We start from the raw sequence: 19286 nt of genomic DNA, 5'->3' as shown, positions 1-19286 counted from the left end.
TCATGTGATCAATACTGAAAAGTAGCATAGACACTGTAGCAAAATTTCTACTCAACAAGGCTATATAAAGTAAAACTTAATGAAGGAACTCTAAAGGCTAACTAGAGATGGCAAACAAAACAGATGCTAGTTTAAAAAAGAAAACCCACATCACTTCAAGCCAGTAATGATTTTTAACAATTCAGACCAGCCTCCGTGTGATCCAGAGTGTGATTTTTAGATGTTTCTGTAAAGTTTACATATTATTAATTCACATTCTTCAAGGGGTAAACATTTTGTCATTCTGTAGCATCCATATGTTTGGAGTTTAATTTTTTTCACAGAATTATAGTCTGTGAGCTGACAGGGTGATAGTATTTGTAAGATTTTGAAAAAAAGGGCTTGAAAGGACATGAGTACCAGAAAAACATGTGAAACTCTCACTTCTGACAAAGTTTTTCAATCACCCCTTCTACTTGGAAAGGAAAAATTTAGATTAAGGAGCTGGTTGAACCTTAAAAACCCAAGATGTTCCTATTTTTCTAACAGGAATAAGAAATACTGCTTACTAGTCCCTAATTCTGGATATTATCATCACTACACAATGCTACACCTACACAGTCCTATAGGTATTGCAGAGCATTAATTTTACTTTTGTTTTTACAAGTAGTAAAAAAAACAGACAACCATTATATCAAATATAGAAATGGATTTTTTTTGAAGTTAAAATCTCCAATGTTAAGACTTGCATTTTAAGTTTATAAAAGAAAGCTCACACCAAACAATTATCCAACTGAAAAGAATATGAATGTCATGTGAGATTTCTTAATTCTACTTCAAAATGCTTGCACGAGTTTAGGCTTCTCCTTTGGACATCAGGATAAACCAATTTTCGAAACTTCGACTTCTTTGTGACCTGCTTATTGACCTCATCCCACGTTCTCATGAAGGCTGCCTCTCCTTTCTACATTTAAGCTCTAACCAGCATTACAAAATGCTGCTACCAATCTCTCGTGTGGTTATTTGTGCTCCCTTACAAGCACTGCACAGCAGTCCCAAACTGACCCTGCTCTTAAAAGCTAGCTAGCCACCAAGTTTCACTCTGTCCCAATGTGGAGGGACAGCAGCCTTCCTATGAAGAGAAAATGGAGTTTCCCTGCAGGAGGCGTTAGCCAAGGAGTGGTTCTTCAAAACCTCACTCCCCTGTTTAACAGTCAGGGCTGCTTGTTGGCTGCCACAATACATTTACTTCAAAACTGTGAGGCAGATATAAGCCACCATTAAGAACAGAATTTCCAAGGTAGCAAGAAAAAGAGGTTCTTCAGATCCCTAAAAAAGCTACAAAGGACAAGGGACGGAGCAGTTACTTCACTAGCATATATAGACAGCCTTTCAACTCTCACCAACCACGATACAGTAATCAATAAATATTGCTCAACTAGCCACCCCATCTCCTGGGTCTCTTTGGAAAAGTAAGTATCAAGGTACTTTAAAAATATTAAAATGTGATGGCAAGAGTAAGAATTCACACTTTTCTTTGAAAGGAAATGCAAATCTTTTTATATGGAAAAAGATTTATATTTCTTCACTCAGGTGGTGGTGAGGCACTGGAACAGGCTGACCAGAGAAACTTGAGGAAACGTCCTCAAGTTGTGCCAGTGAAGGTTCAGACTGGATGTTAGGAAGAATTTCTTCATGGCGGGGGTGGTTAGGCATTGCAACAGGCTGCCAGGAGAAATGGTCGAGTCCCTACCCCAGAGCTACTTAAGGAATGACTGGAACGTGGCACTGAAGGATGTGGTTTAGTGGTGGGACTTGGTAAGTCAGGTTGGTGGTTGGACTTAACGGTTCTGAAGGTCTTTTCCAGCCTATGGTATCATTCTATGATTCTACTATTTGTTCAAACATGAAAATATTTGAACATGAAAACCTTTGAACATGAAAAAAAAAGAATTTTGCAAATCAGTATTTAAACAAAGGTGCACTTAAATGAAATTGTTTAGTTGAAGAGCACTTTATTCTGGGTGCTGAGTAATAGAAAAAAACAATTTAACTATGGTCTTCAGGTTTTCATGTGTACAAGTGAAGATTTCATGCTATCTTATATCACAATTTTCACTGGGTGTAACTGAATTCTGGGTCTATTATACCAGTTACAGTCACATGCACTAAGCCTCTGTATTTAAGATTATATTTTTACAGCCATGCTCAGTATGATCCTGCCTTTACAACCAAGAAACTTTCTAGTATGAAAAGTTCATGATGTCTGGTAATTAAAAAAAAGAAAAAAAGGAACATGTTACAATGATCCATTACGACAGTCTGTCAGAACATAACGACACAATAGTGTTGCACAGTGATGCCAGGACTTGACACAAAGACCAATGTTTCCAAGCATCACAATTTGTCTGCTTTGGCCTGAAGGACAAAAAGAGGAACCCCACCGCTGCCTGCTATACCGAGGTTTCTGCTTTAAGTCTGAAGATTCTTTCATTGATCTGAATGTATTTTTGGAAGGTTACAAGACATTTTAGGTTTTAGGGGAAAGACTACTCAAGGGGGAGAATTCTGAGTACTTCTACCACAATCATTTCTGAACCGTCAAGTATGTTAAGCCATATACAGACATGACTCTTGATCTGAATAGTTTATATAACTCCGGTAAGTTACTGATACTTTAAACGAGGATGCCAGTTGACTTTTTTTCTCCCTCAGCAATGTATTTCTTAAAAAATCCACTTCCCCTACACATTGCATGCAGCAAGCCACCTGACATAAGATTGTAGAAGCCTTGAGCCTGAAAACTGAGTGCTGCCGTGCCTACACACTAGCTCTAAGGCATGTAGCCATATGCATGAAATTGGAAAAATAAGTAACTAACAAAATCCAGTTTTCTAATCATGAACATTAAATTCAAAACTTTTTTTTTTCTGACATCCATTTACTACGCCATCTTGTTCATTTAAAATTATCAATGAAAAATACAATACTGCTTTGTCTGGGGAGTCCTTAAGGATGATACTGACAAGTCCATATCAAATGGGACCACACATACCATTTCTAAGATTTATTTAAAAATCCTAAAGAATCTGTTATCATCTCCTCCCTAAGTAGGAGGATCTTTGCTTAGTCCACACTTACCACACAGCAATATTGAAATATGAACACTTTCCTATGCAGTGCTTTTTTCCAATTAATGTTTTTTGTTTTCGGTAGTATTCCTTGTAATTTTTTTAATTAAGAGTATAATATGTTCAATATCCAATCTAAGTTGCTGGGATTTCTTAAATATTTTATTTATGAGTGGAAGTAAAGAAATAATCTTAAGTGGTAAACTGAAGTGTTCTGGGGAGACCACCAGGTGTCTCTTCTACTCACTCACCTTTATTTAAATCACGTCGTACCACTCACCATAAAGACAGGGACCTTGACCAGAAGAGTTTATAATATTCCCTGAAGGTATTCTGCTCCCTGTTGAAAAAAGAAAGAAAAAAAAATAGTCACGTTAGTATGCCACATCAGGCCTGTATTTTATTTTATTCATTCATTTCTAACAATGTTTGCGTCTTCCACAGTACCTGCACCAGCAAGTCTAAACTTCACGCTACCCAGATAATCTTATTTACTGATCCATTTCTTGTTGCGTCACTGCACAGGAAAGCAGTTATGCTTAGCTTGACCGTACAACCCAAGAAACAATTTAGGCATGAGATCTCAGTTCTAATATGACAGACAAGGTCATTCTAAATGCCAGGTGCTAACACACCTATGGAGCTAGGAAGGAACCGGCAGCAGAGCTTGAGGCAGCAGAGCTAGGCTGGTGCCTTGGTGTGCAAACACAGGCTGTCTTCACACCCCATCACGACCATCTTAGCAACTCATGTCAGCTCTAGGCAAAGAAAGACTGTGCGCCATCCCCCTGCCCACTCTAGATATAGCCAATTCATCACCTCATGTTCAAGCACTATTATTAGTTATGTTAACCCAGATCTTCAACACGTAACACTAAGTGTCTTTGTCAATTAAGAAACCTAAAATTACTTTCAGCAGCAGTGTGTTCTTCTTGAGATTTATGTACCTTTTTTTTTTTCTTCCATGCAGCATTTCCTGAATTATAATTCAAGTATAACAACTTTCAGACTGTATCTGAAACCTGCTCAACGTGAACCTCTGAATCTCCCCCAACAAAACAGATTTTAAAGGGGATTCCCTTTTCTCACTGAGGTAAAGACAAAACATTCCCTTTGTCTTTAAACAAAACAGACTTCCCCAGCTCACTTTCACTTGACTTTCCAGGATGGCATCGCAAAATGCATGAATTTGTGATATAAAGGTTTGAATCTCTATACTAATACATGTTTGCAATTAGAAAAAAATAAAAACATTATAGTAACCAAGAATGAAAGAAAAAAAGCATATTCCAGATGAAGCAACACCAGGACTGTGTCCCATTTTAACCTCAAAAAGGGAAAGTTCTTATCGAAGTTGAAGAGCATGCCAGCATTTCTTTGTCTCTCAGGCTACAATCTATCCTAAATCCGATAAACAGTTTGACTTGTGTCAAAAATAGTCAATTTTTGACAAAATGCATCTTTTCCAAGTCTGTATTTTAGAACAAAAAATACGTTGCCAAAAAATAAGTATTCAGTTCTATATAATGAAATAGATATTTTCACTGGAAAAGATCAAAGTGTTTCAAGTCCTTAAATATTTCATATTTCATGCTTGAATTAACTTAGAAATTTGATTTCTTTTTTTTCTATTTCCATATGGCTATAAATATGGATAAAAATGAAGAAAGCAAACAAAGATTTTATTACAAGAAAAAAGTTTTTTCCCATTTTCTTTTCTAGAACCTCTAAGCTGACAGCAAAGGAAAATTGTTTGCATTTTAAAACCCTATGGTAATGGGAAAGGGGAGCAAAAAAAAGAAAAAAGATACTTTTTTTGTTTTTGTCACAAGAACAACCATCTTGGGAACTATTTGGGACTCTACATCAATGCTTTTGTTGCCAATTTGTTAGATGGAAATTCCCAGTGGTGTTCCTGCAGACATGGAGCCAAGCTTGTGTCTCTTCCACAGGTAGAAACAGCTGCAGTATTGGTATTTGAGAGGTCACTGGTTACTTTCAGAGAACAAGAAAGAATACCCTTATCAAAGATTATCTGTACCATTTTATATGATTATTAGCAAGCTACTAATTGCATGATCAATCTGCTGAGTAAGTAGAAGCCAAAAGAGATGACATTTGTCACCCAAGTCAAACTGTTACAAAAAACAAATATAGAAGTACATATATCTTAAAAATGACTTTTCAGGAAGATTCAGAATACTTGCAGATCATTTATTCATGATCAAGTTAACCTCTGCAAACAATCTGTACCTTATTTGTATGACTGCAGCACAGAAAAGCCACTGGGTCAAGTCAAGACATTTATCCTAGATGCTGTACACACTGAGAATTTGTTTTAGAGAAATAGAACAGAAGAAAGCGAGTCTGAAGCCAGGAGACAAGCTGGGTATTAGTGCATGAGCTGAGATGGTTGTATTATCCACTGTAACAGGGGAAGGACATGCTAACTGGAGACATGGAAGATCAGAAGGAGGTTTTTGATATAGTTAAGAATGAATGGGCTCAAGAAATTAATGCTGCAACATTCACATATAGGAAACCATTTCATACAACCATTTACGTTTCATAAACACAGGAAATCTAAGTGGAAAAAGCTGGACCAGATGATTTCTACAGGTCCTTTTCAAACTAAATTCTTTGATTCTACATGAAAATGTTTCAGAACAGCCTACTCCATAGGCAATCTTCTCCATACTTTCTACAATTTATCTCACATAGTGATTTAAAAACTGAATACATCTTGGTTTAACAAACAACAAGAAAAAATCCCACACAAAACAGGTGTTTTTTGGCAAAAATAAAGTATTTGAAAAAGAACAGTCCATAAGGAGCTTTTCTACAACTCTCCCAACCAATAGGTGTAGCATCATAAAACTATTGACAAGACTGATTAATCAGAAACAAAGCTTTTGAATCAGAAGAGAGATTCAATTATTATCGCTATCAAAAATACAGTTTCTCCAAGAGAATAGTCAGTCAAGGAACAACATATGCCGAAGAACTGAATTTTCACTTGGGTCATTACAACAACTTTTACAGGCACCTGAATTAAATGGCTTAAACTTAGTTTTTAATATAAATATAACATCAAAATTCTGAGAAGTCAGTCCAGGCTTTTTTATTTTTTTTTCATTCACAGATCCTGCCAGTTTTCAGGTGTATACTTTATTCATTTACTGCTTGGAGAAAAATACAATGCTAGACTTGGTAGGATGATGGAACTGTTCACTGTTGTCTACATCAACTTTTAACTATTCCAGTTAACCCTGCTCCTGAGCTTCCAGCTGACAGATCTGTTATCTGAAGAATGGCTGAAAAAGTCAGCTGCAGCTGACTTTGAATAATGCTGCTGTTCTGTGCCCTCACGAAATCACATGTGTAAGACTCAGGTGGCCAAATTTGTAACATAAATTGAGCCAGGTATCAAGTTGTTCTTCTCAGTAAAGAGACACTCATTTGTCCTCCAAAGAACAGGAAAAATTGGATAGACAGGAATCCACATTCAGTGCCGAGATCAGAGACTCCCTGCTGTTTGGAGTTGCGAGGAGGGCTAGTATCTTCAAGACCTTTAACAGTAGCATCTTGAGTTCTTCAATGAAAATTAACCTTTAAGGTGTATTTCATATGGTGACAGGATGACCTCAGCCTAATGAAATAGTAAATTAAATGATCCTTACATATAACCTTCCAGAGCTGTTGCATGGCTTGTTACCTAATATGGATTACATGCTTTGCACAGATTAAACAATTTATCTGATGGAAAGACAAACTAGAAAATGAGATGTAAATTGTGCAGAACTAGAAACTACCTATTTGTACTTCAAAGACGACCATTTCAAGTATTCTGCTTCATTCTTAACATAGAAGATAGATGTCTTTAACAAAAATACTGGGGAAAAGAGTTAATTACTGCTCAACAGAAAAAAAAGAAAAAAAACTGTGGGTATTTTGTGTGTTTGCTATAATATGCTGAAGGCCAAGAACTAATCCAGTCAAGACCTCTTTTCCTAGGGAAGGGAAGAAAACCACAAACCAACACAAACCTGGGGCTGAAGTAGTTCCATACTGGAGGAAAACAAAACAAAACAAAAAACCCACCACACTCCACAAGTGTCTGGAAACCCCCCCATTGGTACAACACTTTGAGGAAACACAAGAAGAAACTGAAGTAAAACCCCTGTGCTCAGGGGAAAGGCAGAACTGAACAAAAGACCACATTTAACACAAAGTGTGGTTCCACTGCAGCCCTCCTGCAGCAGATTTTCTTTTGAAACCATCAGCCTGTTAAGCCATTCCAAGTGGAGGCAAAGCCCCTATATGGTTCTCTCTCCAGCTTTTCCTTCCTGACCCAAGAGCTCTGGTTCTTAGAAAGGACACTTCCCTTCTCCCCAGACTTGGATTTGGGTCCTGTTCTCAACTGCACACACCCTCCTTGCTTGTTTCAGGCATCTGCCAGTCAAGCTGCAAGCTTCTCCTTTCAGCATGTATACTCCATCTTCCCAGACACACACACAGACTTCAAAACCCAGCACATAAAAGCCAAGAAAAGGTAGAAAGGTGCCTTCGATTTTGGTGCTCATCCACTTAATCGTAGAGGATACAAAATAAACCACTCGTATTAAACAGCAGTTTTATTCAGAACTGCAAATTTATTCGGAAGTGACAGGAGGAAACCCCATCAGGGCTCTGATGCATCCCATTTTGGTCAAATACACAGCCCTCAGGAAATGCCTCTTTTTATTCATTGATGAGGATTAGCTCAAAACTTCGATGTTTAATTCACATCCTGGTATTCATATTCTGCATGTCTAAAGATACGTCTAGGCCAGTACTAGAAAGCACGTGTGTACACACGGAATCTGGAAGCTGTACAGAACTCTCAAACTTCAAATGTTTAAAAGCAACACGAAAATCTGTTAGTTTTTAATATTCTCCTGTACTGTAAAAGCATTTATAGGCAATTGATTATATTAGCTTTGTAATACTTCCTGAAGTGCAGTAATAAATACAATATCGTTAAAAGTTCTAATATAATAAACTGAGCACAGCACTGGCTCTGATATTTATTACTGTTAATATAAAATTTTTATAGCCTGCCTTATCTACTTAAAACTTTCACTGTATAAGACATTCTCTGCAAGAGGGAGCTGACTCATTAGACAAGATTCAACACAAACATATGCAGTTAGGAACCTTTCCAACCAAAAAAAATGGGTTAACCATATGGGATTTTCTAACTTCAAATAGAAAGCAGTACATTTTCTATTGGGCTACTGAGTTGTTTTCTCATACTTGCTCAACCAATACATTTTTCCCTCAAAACAAACAGCTATTTCAAAGTTAAATTCCACTTCAATATTTGAAATACGAGAAAAGACTCCAAAGGAATTTCCGCAAAGCAGAAAAAAAGTCTCTTCAAATTTGACTATTAAAAAAAAAAAAAGGAACAAACACATATGCAATTTCCATCTTGAATGCCCAATATTAACATTTCTGGGCCACTGACCAGCAGAACAGCTGAACTGCTTCTATAGTAGGCCAAAAGTGTCACTTCAAGCCTTGGAGATAATAAAGGAAACTGCCTGTCTCTATATAAAAATGTATTTTCTAGAAAATGCCATGTTAAACATTGGTTCAAAAATAGGAAGGTACTATATAATTAAAGCTTCACCATATACTGAAATGATTCTTTGCCGAACAGTCTGAATAATTTGGATCATATACGACAACAAATTCCATTTCTGAATTTGAAAATTACACAGAATTCATCTGGGAGACAGAAGTGAGACAGGTTATTTTCTCTGCTGAATAATAATGAACTGTTGTATCTTGGATATTGAAAGCATTAATAAGCACTGAGAAACTAAACATTTTTTTTCAGCCACCCAGCAGCAGTTTACAGTAGCTCTTTGATGGCCCTAAGGCACAGATGTCGAACCACAAGGCTACATATAGAGCTATGCACTTTTTCTCTTCCCACTAAAGTTGCAGTTCAGCTCAGGACAGCCTTCTGGGCAGGTTCCTGTGAACAAAGCTTTCTGCAGTCCTCTGACAACACGAGAGCCCTGCCAGAAGAAAAAAGCCTTAAATAATTACATTATAAATAAACCACTTCCTTCTGAAACAACTTAAATGGGAAATCTAACAGCTGTTGTGTTTGCTTCTCCATTCCAAGGATCAATGAACACTGGATGTGTCAGTTAGGGAGATACAATCCATCAAGAACAATAAAGATGCTGCTGCTAAAGACTGCAGCTTTTACAGTGCGTCTGTAACACTGGCCACATCTACCATACTGAATTACACTATTTAATTCAAACAGCTTCAATAATGTGCATAAAAATATTCCCAGTGGCAACTTAATTGTTAGAGTAACAATGAACATGTGTAGGAACCAATGATGTTTTAAGGGCTAACACACACACTGAAATACAGAACGTGTTAGAAAACTGTGGCTCCAGAAAAAGGTAAGAAGTATTTTGGAGCAATAATGCGTATATACACAAGCACACATGTTGCATATACATATACAAATACCTGACAGCTCTGGATAACCCCTTCACTATCAAACATTCTCCTTGCAGGTTCTATCAGAAACACTCCTAGAGATAATCTTATCAAGTTCATTTATAATTGCATCGTTTTGGAAACACATTTATTCATTACACAATTAGTTTGAGGGCTTTGAAAGGTGCAAGATCCATACACCAGTAGCTTCAAAGTGTCAGATACCTACTTGCTATCTGCCCTTTGTCACCTCGACAGCATGCCTCAGTAATTAATCAGGAAAAAAAAAAATCCAAAAATGTACCATACATTTTCATTCAGGTTTTAACTTCTCTACCGAAAATTACTTTGGGAACTTGGAGAGTTTGCTTTTCTTAAGGGAATTTTTGCCAACTACATGCTAGAGCTAGGCAATAAACTCTGCACCAGCTCCCTCTGGACTGTCCAACTAGAGCTGGGCTGCAGAGAAAGTCCTCAGAGAACTGGGGACAACGCCTTAACTCTCTGCCCCAGACAGTTCATAGCTATTACATTCTTTGCTATTCAACTCTAGGACTACTTGAAAAGGTGACATCTGAAAAGGAATCAGCTTAGTCATTAAAAGATGCAAAGTGAGAAGTCAGTGACAGCTGCTTCTGTTGATATCCCACGTGAATTAATGTTTTATTTTATAGTTGATAAATGCGAACTGAGAGCCCTCAGCAGGCAGTGAGAGATCTTTCTATGACAGGAGTTTAATATTGAAACATTTAACCACTATTTCACACCAGTAGGGGAAATAACTACCATTTCACACAGACCAGGCAAAGCAAATAACAAAAGGCAATTTAGGAAGTACTCCCAAATATTCTGCTTGAATGAATGGAATGTACCAGCAGACAGACAGTAATCATTTTTAATTTCTATGCTTAGGAAAAGTTTTAGAAGAGCCAAAATAAGGTTTCACTGGAAGCCTACTCAGTTTTCAAAAAAGGATTTATCCCTGCTTAGTCCAGTAAGACAAATCCACTGAATTCCACAGATAAATCCTGTTCTGGAAAGGCTATAGTGTTCAACCAGTGAACAATATCTACCGTTCTGTAAGTAGATTGTTTTTCAGCTACACAAATTTGGTTCTAAAGAGTCAAAGAACGCATAGCTACAATCAAACAAAACAAGTAATGGACAGGGAGAACAGATATTGACATTAAAAAGTTTTGTGTAGAGAAAGGTAACATTTAAGCAGATCAAGGCAATGTTCTGACATACATGACTGTAGCATGAGGTGGTCTGTATTCTCTCTTGACATAATGTTTCATCAGGGACAATACAGTCTCCTTTCCCCATGTCAGCAACTTTAAATACATTTGATACACAAGTCCCACACATCAAACTAGGGATCAAATGTCCTGGAAAGTCTACCACATATAGAAAAAGTCACAAAATAAATTAAATTGCAGTAGAGGCTGACAGCATGTTTTCAAATATATACCAAAAGAGCTGGACAAATATTTACAAATAATATCTAGTTGTGCCATATTTCAAACTTGAATTCCGTAGATCCAGCTCTATTTCTAAATAAACTTTTTCTTTTTTTTTTTTTCTTTGGGGAGGGAGGAGGCGGGAGGGGGGCGGGAATTAGTGATAGAACTTAGGACTTACCTGCCTTCAAGAACAAAGGAAACAAGCACTTAAAAAAAAAAAAAATCAAAGGCTTGCAATATTCAAACATTATCAGTATTCATAAGCAATAGAAAAAGAATGGCAATACAATATCCCCTTCCTAGTTCCTCATCTGTTTACCTTAATTATAATCCCTTTAATTTGTATTTTTGTTAATTTTGTGTAATGTAAAATCTTTTATCTTAGCTTCTTATAATGTATTAGTCACAATTCTATACTGCCACACACCCAGCATCATCATAATGCCTACTATTTTGTTAAGCTATGATGAAAAAAATCACGCCTGCTTATAAGAAATCATTCATCTTTATCCCTAAAATTATATTTAGCTGTCATCTCAAAAAAAATTCTGCACAACATTAAAGATAATGCAATAGCACAGTAACAGGGAAATTACTTTTCTTCTTAATGCCTCATTACTGATATTACTAGCATTGTCTATCTGCATCTGATACAAAAGGCATCTCAAGGGTAGTTTTAGGAACACAGGATAAATACTTCTGCCCTCATTTATCTAACAAGAAACACACACATTTCCGTATTTATAAGCCATTAGAAGTATTACCATATGCAATCTTTTTGATTGCCTTATGATAAGATAGAAGCTGGAATTTTACAAATGTCCAGAGACTTGCATTGTCAACAGCAGGTCAACAACTGCAAACGGTGGATGAAATAACTTCATTTTCATTAAATGCACCAAATATTGCCTTATTTAACACGATCTAAAACATTAAGGGAAATAAACCCTTGGAAATCACATTGCACCAATTGTGAATCCCAAGAAAAACAGTAGTAATGGGAAGATTGAGATTCAATCTTTATTTGCACACCACACTTCCCTGGTTTGAGAAAGAGAACTGATCTTCCCAATACACTACATATTACCTTGTCATGAAAAGTTGAGGGGTCGTAAGAAATCAGAACACTTATTCTGTTCTACTGCTTTCATATCCTATGCCACTAAATGCACAGAGATGACAAATGCAGTCTTAGGTCCATTTGAACAGTCCAGCATTGAGTATGGTTACCCTACACACAGACACATACCAGAAGACTTACTTTCACAGCTGTGCTATGGAATGCTCTGGCAATATAAATATGATGATGCTGTTATCTTTTCCCTATACTCCATCCTAAGGCTCCTGGCAGATCTCATGCAAAATAGTTTGATTTAGAACTCCTGTAACATCAGTAACGCTTTCTGATGAAAAGTTCATTAAATAAAGGTTAAAAGACCAAAGATTTGGAATTAGTATTGTAGTCTCTTCTATTAAGATGCTACAAGATTATCTTCCTTATTAATGTATTCAATTTTATATACACTATAAAGCAGCATTACCTACTGAAGAGTCCCATGTTTGTTAGTTACTCTGCAATACAGTTAATTTGTGACAAATACAAAAGGCACATGGGTACGTAAACTTGAGTGAGTGTACACTAATACGTAGCCATCATTTAAACTTGAGATAGCAATCATTCCTTTTACTACAAAAAGTATCTTTATTCTACCAGAACATGGTATTTTAAGGGCACTTAAAAAACTCCAGCTTAATGTACCCAGAACTGCATTCCTTTCAGAATTTCTACTGCATTTAATAAACACCACATTAAATCAGCTGTATACACAGCAGTACATATTTCATTACAGAAAAGAAAGAACAGAGAAAGGAAAAGCTGAATGATTATGTCAAAGGACTTTAAAACCATCTGGATAATTTTACTACTTACTTCTCATATTGAAAAACTACATTATTTATTCTCTTATGGGGAATGGGCTTCCACTGTATAAATAAAAATGAGGGACTTCTAAGTATTTGCTTAATCTGGTATGTATTCGGTCTCATGGATTCCTGTCTCTTGCTTAGGAACCTCCTCAACAATTACACACAAGTAGTTTTGCCAAATATTTCTGAAGTCGAACTGGAAAACATTCTGAACAGAAACAAATTTGATTCTTTCTTTCTCCTGGCATTAGTGAGAGACTGTGCAAATACTGTTCCTAAATTACTCAGCTCAGTAGGTTGACTAAAAACCATGTGGATTAATTCTGGACATCCTGGCTCTTATGACTTATGATTTCTCCCATTAGCAGAAAGGAGACAGAAACACTTCCAAAATAACATAACCATAACCTTATTTGTACTAGACACTAGACTTTGTTCAGTGTTTTGGGGTCCACCTGGAATTTTCTACATTAAAAACTGCAACAATGCAGAACTTACTTATACCTGCATCTACTGGAAGACATGCTGTGCACGAAGTTGAAACTTGGGTTTAAGCTCAGGAAATAAGGGAATAACTGCTCTATAACCTCTCATTCATCTTTTTATTTATGGATTTTATGTATTTATACAAATAACAGAGTAATGAAAATTATTAGATACAGACAGCGTTCTCATTTGAATTACTGTATACCACTTCATTCAGTTACTAAGAGGAAGAAGCTCTAGTATTCCCAGGTATGTTGTGAGAACCACATGGAAGTGCTGCCAAGTGTAAGGCTAAGAAGGTGCTAAAAGAGCTTCTGTTCGAGCAGAACATAAAACGCTCCCCAAAGGAAAGATATTTGGATTAATGTAAAATACGTTCTTAGCAAGTGAAAACTAGAAAAATATTTTAGGAAAAATGTACTGTAGGTACACATTGCTTGTGCTCTATCTGTTCTTTTGACCTCTGTTGAAGTATGAGGTATCCAGTTGGCGCTCCAACCTGTTTCACCCCAGTTAAGAGAGACAAAGCTGTGCAAATACCTGGACAACAAGCATACCTTAACGAGTGAGCTACTTCAAAACCTACCCTGCAAACTACCTAGTTTCAACCAGAAAATTACAAAATGTTGTCTGAGGTACAAATGGTGTCTGAGGTGATCCAGCCTTAAAAAAAAAAAAAAACACAAATGTTTTAGTGGAATGTCATATACTAAGGCTTATCATCTGAAGATGTTTCCCATTTTGTATTAACACCAAAAACATACTTTTGCCTCTGAAGGACAAGGAAAACTGCAGAATGCCAGAAGCTCAAACAAAGAACCTGCCAGAGACAGAACAATTTGATTCAAATCCCGCAACGAGATCAGTATTTCTGAGTCCTCATGTGGGGGTGGCTATGGAAAGCAATCACCAAATCTTTGAATTGACGATGAACGTGGAACAAGACTAATAGAAGACAGAACAAAGCACAAAATCAATAGGCTCATGAAAACCTGTTAGCAGCCCAAGCTACGTCTCTGTTCTGAGGTTCTGCTTTGTTCACATTTCTGCAATTATTTTATATTATGTCCTACATTAGAAACACACAGAAGAACTTCTAATTGACCATTCTTTTCACAGCCTGCAGTTTGTGTCCAGGAAATTAATGACATTTAGAATTCTAAATTCACACAGTAAAACTCGTATTAATTCAACACTGTTAAAAATTAAGTTACAACTGGAATTACACTAGTAAAGCCATAGCTAGCACTCAAATCAGGAAATACTTTCTAATTTGGAAAGACAACCACTGGGTACAGTCAGTAGCAATCACTGGCTACTAATTATTCTTCAAAACACCTAAACGGAGTACCTAAAAAGGCTCCTAGAGATAGGCCTTACAGATTCTTTTTAAATTCTGTGCCTCCTCTCATTTCTACTTTAGCTGCTTTACCACGTAACTACTCTATAATTTGCATAGGTATGTTCACTCATTCCATTCGAGTAAGAGTTTTGGGGTTTGTTATCTTTGGTAAGTTTGAATTTTTACCTACAGCACAGAAATTGGGGAAAAAAAAGGTTTATTTGGCCAGTTCATTTTTTTTAAACCTGTCTTCACGTTTCTTTTTCTGCTTCTATATCAGAAGTCATTAGATGACAATCAAAAGAAAGGCCTAAACCCAAATATCCTCCCAGTCCATGCTCCCAATACAAAAAATGGCAATATAAGATCAGACTCAGAACATTTACAATGAGTATTTCTTAACAAGTACAAGGTATTTTATCATTTCATTTGGAGTCATTCTTCTGTCTGTATAGCTAAAAAGGCACCGTATATTTGGAGCTGCCTTTGAAGTTATACTGCAGTTTAAAAAAGGCATTCTATTATTATTGATTCACTGAGCTCTCAAGAGCACTATATTATTGAAGTACTGGTGCTTTTCATTCATTCATTCTGTAAGAAGGACTACAATTCATGGAAACATTTTCCTATTCCCCTTATGCTGAACGCGGGGGGGGGGAAGCAGAGTATTAGGTAAGCACAGTGAGGATATAAGCAAGATCTTTGCAGATGGCCATGACAAAATACTTGCTACATTTTAGCTTATTTACTTGCCTTTAGTACCAGATCGGTAAGGCCCCATCATGAGTTACAGGTGTATTTTTAATTAATTTGAACTTTACAGTTAAACACCACACAACAGTAGCAAAGAACTTTTTTCCATAGACTTAAAACAAATCTTTTAATTTTGCTAAATCAACTTTTGTTTTTGATGTATCTTACAAATGTTTTCTCCTTCATTTCTTAGGCAGATGGCTGCACAGGAACTCAGAGAAGCCAAGTTGCTAACATATTCCACACTTCAATAGCTGTTCCTCAATACATCCAAGCCATATCCATTTTATTTCTGGATGGTCTATTTATAACTGCCTCCAAAAGGGATTTGATGCACTCAAAATCTAAACTTTGCAATGGCAGGAAAGTCTTTCATTGAAGAGGAGGGAAAAGAACTATTTTCATTAGGAAAAAATATTAATGCCATACTTCACATGAACTGTATTTCAGTGCCAAATGTTCCCACTATGCTCTCAGAGCTGAGTTCCTTGGAAAACCTCCAGTGAAAGATATTGTACGTGCTGGATACGTAACACTACAACCAGCCATTCACTTCAACACTTGCTCAATTACAGTCCCCCTTTTCCCATCTTTCTCACACCAAGTAGCACTGGCTGTGCCTAAAACCCCTGCAGTAAGACCATCTATTGTGAACCTTTACCCCGAGTTCACACCGTCATCCCTCTGAACATGTCTGTGTGCATCACAAGAGCATGCAGTTAGACAAAGAGCACTACAATCATCACAGCTAGAGCACTGGGGAAATACAGAATTTTCAAAAATGGGACTTTTGTTAAGAGAAAAGGTTAACTCACCTGTTTCCTTATATAAAAAGAAGAGGCAAACAGCTTTACAACTTTATGTATATCCATCTACAAAGCTATAACCACTGTCATGAACCCTGTTCTGTCCAACTGACTTTCTTTGAAGTAATCACAATTCTGACAACACTGCACAGGGATTTACCCACATGAAACTGCAGAGTGCTACTCAAGTGTGTTTGATGCCTGAGTTGTGACATACATCATGGAATCATCTGGCTGTTTTGGAGAGCACGGCAAGAAACAGGTTAAGCTGTTGGACAGAAGCACCAATGCGTTACGCTGGAATGCTTCGCAGCTAAAAGCATTTGGTAACACAACCATTTGATATTCAAGAGACTGAGCTGACAAATAGGAGGAATGAAGATGAGCAAATGAATCAAGCTGTTAGCCTTGAATTTGCTCCCCTTTAAGGCAGAGCAGCACCAAATCTCTTCAGTAACAAGCACAAGTGTTTATCCTAAGCTGTATTATTTAATATTTCAATTGCCTATTTTAAAAAGCATTTTGACAATTAAATTCTCCATAATGCTGCAATGCCAGTTCATCATTAGCTACAATCAGATCATATGGCCAAGCACTACCACAGGCATGCGCTCAAAACCCAGCGTACAACCATCTAGAATGCCCTGACTCTGGACTGTTTGCAACTGAAAGCCATTTTTTAAATTAGTTTAACTCCATTGGCTATGTATTTAATTTTGTTGTTGTTAATGTGTAACTCCATTTTGGTTACAGTATTGGCTGCTAATGCAAATTATGGTTTTTGTTCACCCGTAAACAATACAATTATTAGAAGCGGGGTCTCAAAATCATGCGTAAGAAAGGGAAAGATGGAAGCCTCATCAGCACAGTCTGAAAACTCTGTATGCACCAATATTTTCAATTATACATGTTTTCTATATGCCCTAAGGACAGTCCTTACCCATAAGAAACCAAGAAACAGTCTGGAGAGAAAAACACAACAGCAAATAAAAAATATTCTACTTCACCTTAAAGTAAGTAAAAAAAGGAACCTTTATTTTTTCACTGAGTGTTGTGATCTTATGGTTAAAATTGTGTGTTGTTGCTTTGAAATGAACTGTCATGACCAGCATAAAGCTTTGGTCAAAGCAAGTATTAAAATCACTGAAAGCACTGTTATTAAAATAAACCAACATTAATGAGAACAAGAGTGTCATAAGGTAGTATTTTCGAAACTAATGTACACTCACATGTTCAATGTTATATAGTAATTCAATTTTTTCATGATACTAAAATGATTTCTAATAGACTTGTCGTATACTTTCACTGGATTATTTGCGGTATTTTACAATCTTGAATAAATATTATCTACCATTACTCTAAAGACAGAAAATAATTTTCACCTGTTAAGACTGACTTACTGAGTCTGCTGGTTAATAACAAATAATACATTTATCAACTTAGCTGGTTACCAGGAACAAAACAACTTTCACAGAAATACCACTGTAAAATTCATCGTTGAAGATGGTGTCTTAAACACAGTAAGAGGTTTAAAATGATACGATAAACATAGGGGATGCACTCCCCTTTTAATCTTGAAGGCTTTCCTGCCTCTTACTTACCTAGGACTTATCAAAAAAAATAAATAAATAAAAAATAATCCAACCAAAAAATCAAACCTATGAAGATGAGAACACAAACAAACAAAACCAGACATGATGTGAGACAATATGAAGAGCATATGAAGAGCTATTTCCTCCTGTTTTCCCTACTTCTAAGACTTTCCTGCAATTTTTCTAACCAAAATCTCTAAAAACATTTGAGGTAGAGTATCATGCAAGACATTAATAAACTGTTTGCATGTGGAAAAGAAAATAATCATTCTGAAGGTATCTAACACAGTATTGTTACATCTGAATTTCTGATTGCTGTGTAATTTTCCATAGGTAGCTCCTTAAACTGTCACACTCGCATTTCAGTGATCTAGCAAACTAGATATATACATGAAAATAGAAGCCAGTCTTTATTCTACAATTTTTAAACAAGAAGTTCTGAATTTAAGCAGAAAATCATCCATGACATCTACTGTTTGTACACACACCCGTCTATTCTGTCAGTTACTGTAATCTCAGTTACCTTCAGAACAATACTCTTGCATGAACAGCACCTCTCCCAAACCACACACGGAAAAGGACCAGCCTGAGCCCTACAATTCCTCCAGCACAAATGGCTGTTTCTGGAGGTCATTTCTTCTGGGTACTATAGAAGGTGCTAAAACTGTATCGTAGACCGCGGAAGAGATTGTTTAATAATCCGTGTTGGTAGGACAGATCTGTCACTATAATTTTAAGCATTCAGGCTTGTGCTTCAGTCAACCTCTTCACGCTCGTTCATTTGATTTAGCCAGAAGTGAACTGAAGGACTGCTCGGAAAAAGCTGATGCTACAGCTACAAGGCTGTTATTCAGGCTACAAAATAAAGGTAGCTTCTGATATCAGGGAGATCTGTCGGGTCTTCACAGTAAAAAAAAAATAAATAAAAATCAATGAGCACTCAAAGTCACCACCACGTGGAACATCCTCACAGAGTAACACAGTTCCGAATCTGATGATTTTCCATATAGCTATTACTCCCTCCTTATTTTACATCTTTTGGGGCTTTTTTTTTAACATTACTTCAAATTCCATCTTCTGGTAACTGATCACTGTAATCAACGCACTGCTCCTCCCACCCAACTCCCAGTGTTTTAATAGCAAGAAGGCAATATAGCAAAGTAAGATTACCCTTGCAACAGGTTTCAGGTACTAGCCATCTCAGTTACATATCTGAAACCGATCATCTCCACATCTTTACATATATCTATACTTTATCTTGCACCACACGGGACTCTAACTCGTGTCAGATTTTTGTG

The 19286-nt window shown here is 36.7% G+C and overlaps 2 protein-coding genes across 2 annotated transcripts in view; both read right to left on the bottom strand.

Annotated features, from left to right (window-relative positions):
• Nucleotides 1-3450, bottom strand: part of LOC310902999 (uncharacterized protein) — a 322682-nt gene extending 319232 nt beyond the window's left edge. The window contains exon 1 of the mRNA XM_083845497.1: nucleotides 3391-3450. The gene's annotated coding sequence lies outside the window, so the exon portion shown is untranslated. The remainder of the gene's footprint in view (nucleotides 1-3390) is intronic.
• Nucleotides 1-19286, bottom strand: part of LOC310902998 (uncharacterized protein) — a 409793-nt gene that overhangs the window by 4371 nt on the left and 386136 nt on the right. Inside the window, exon 27 of the transcript XR_014587193.1 lies at nucleotides 3362-3450. The gene's annotated coding sequence lies outside the window, so the exon portion shown is untranslated. The remainder of the gene's footprint in view (nucleotides 1-3361; nucleotides 3451-19286) is intronic.

The sequence above is a fragment of the Anser anser genome, assembly GCF_964211835.1.
Source record: "Anser anser genome assembly, chromosome: 7".
NCBI classification, from domain to species: Eukaryota; Metazoa; Chordata; class Aves; order Anseriformes; family Anatidae; genus Anser; species Anser anser.
Note: the sequence above shows the minus strand (reverse complement) of the source record. Positions and strands in the feature narration are given on the sequence as shown.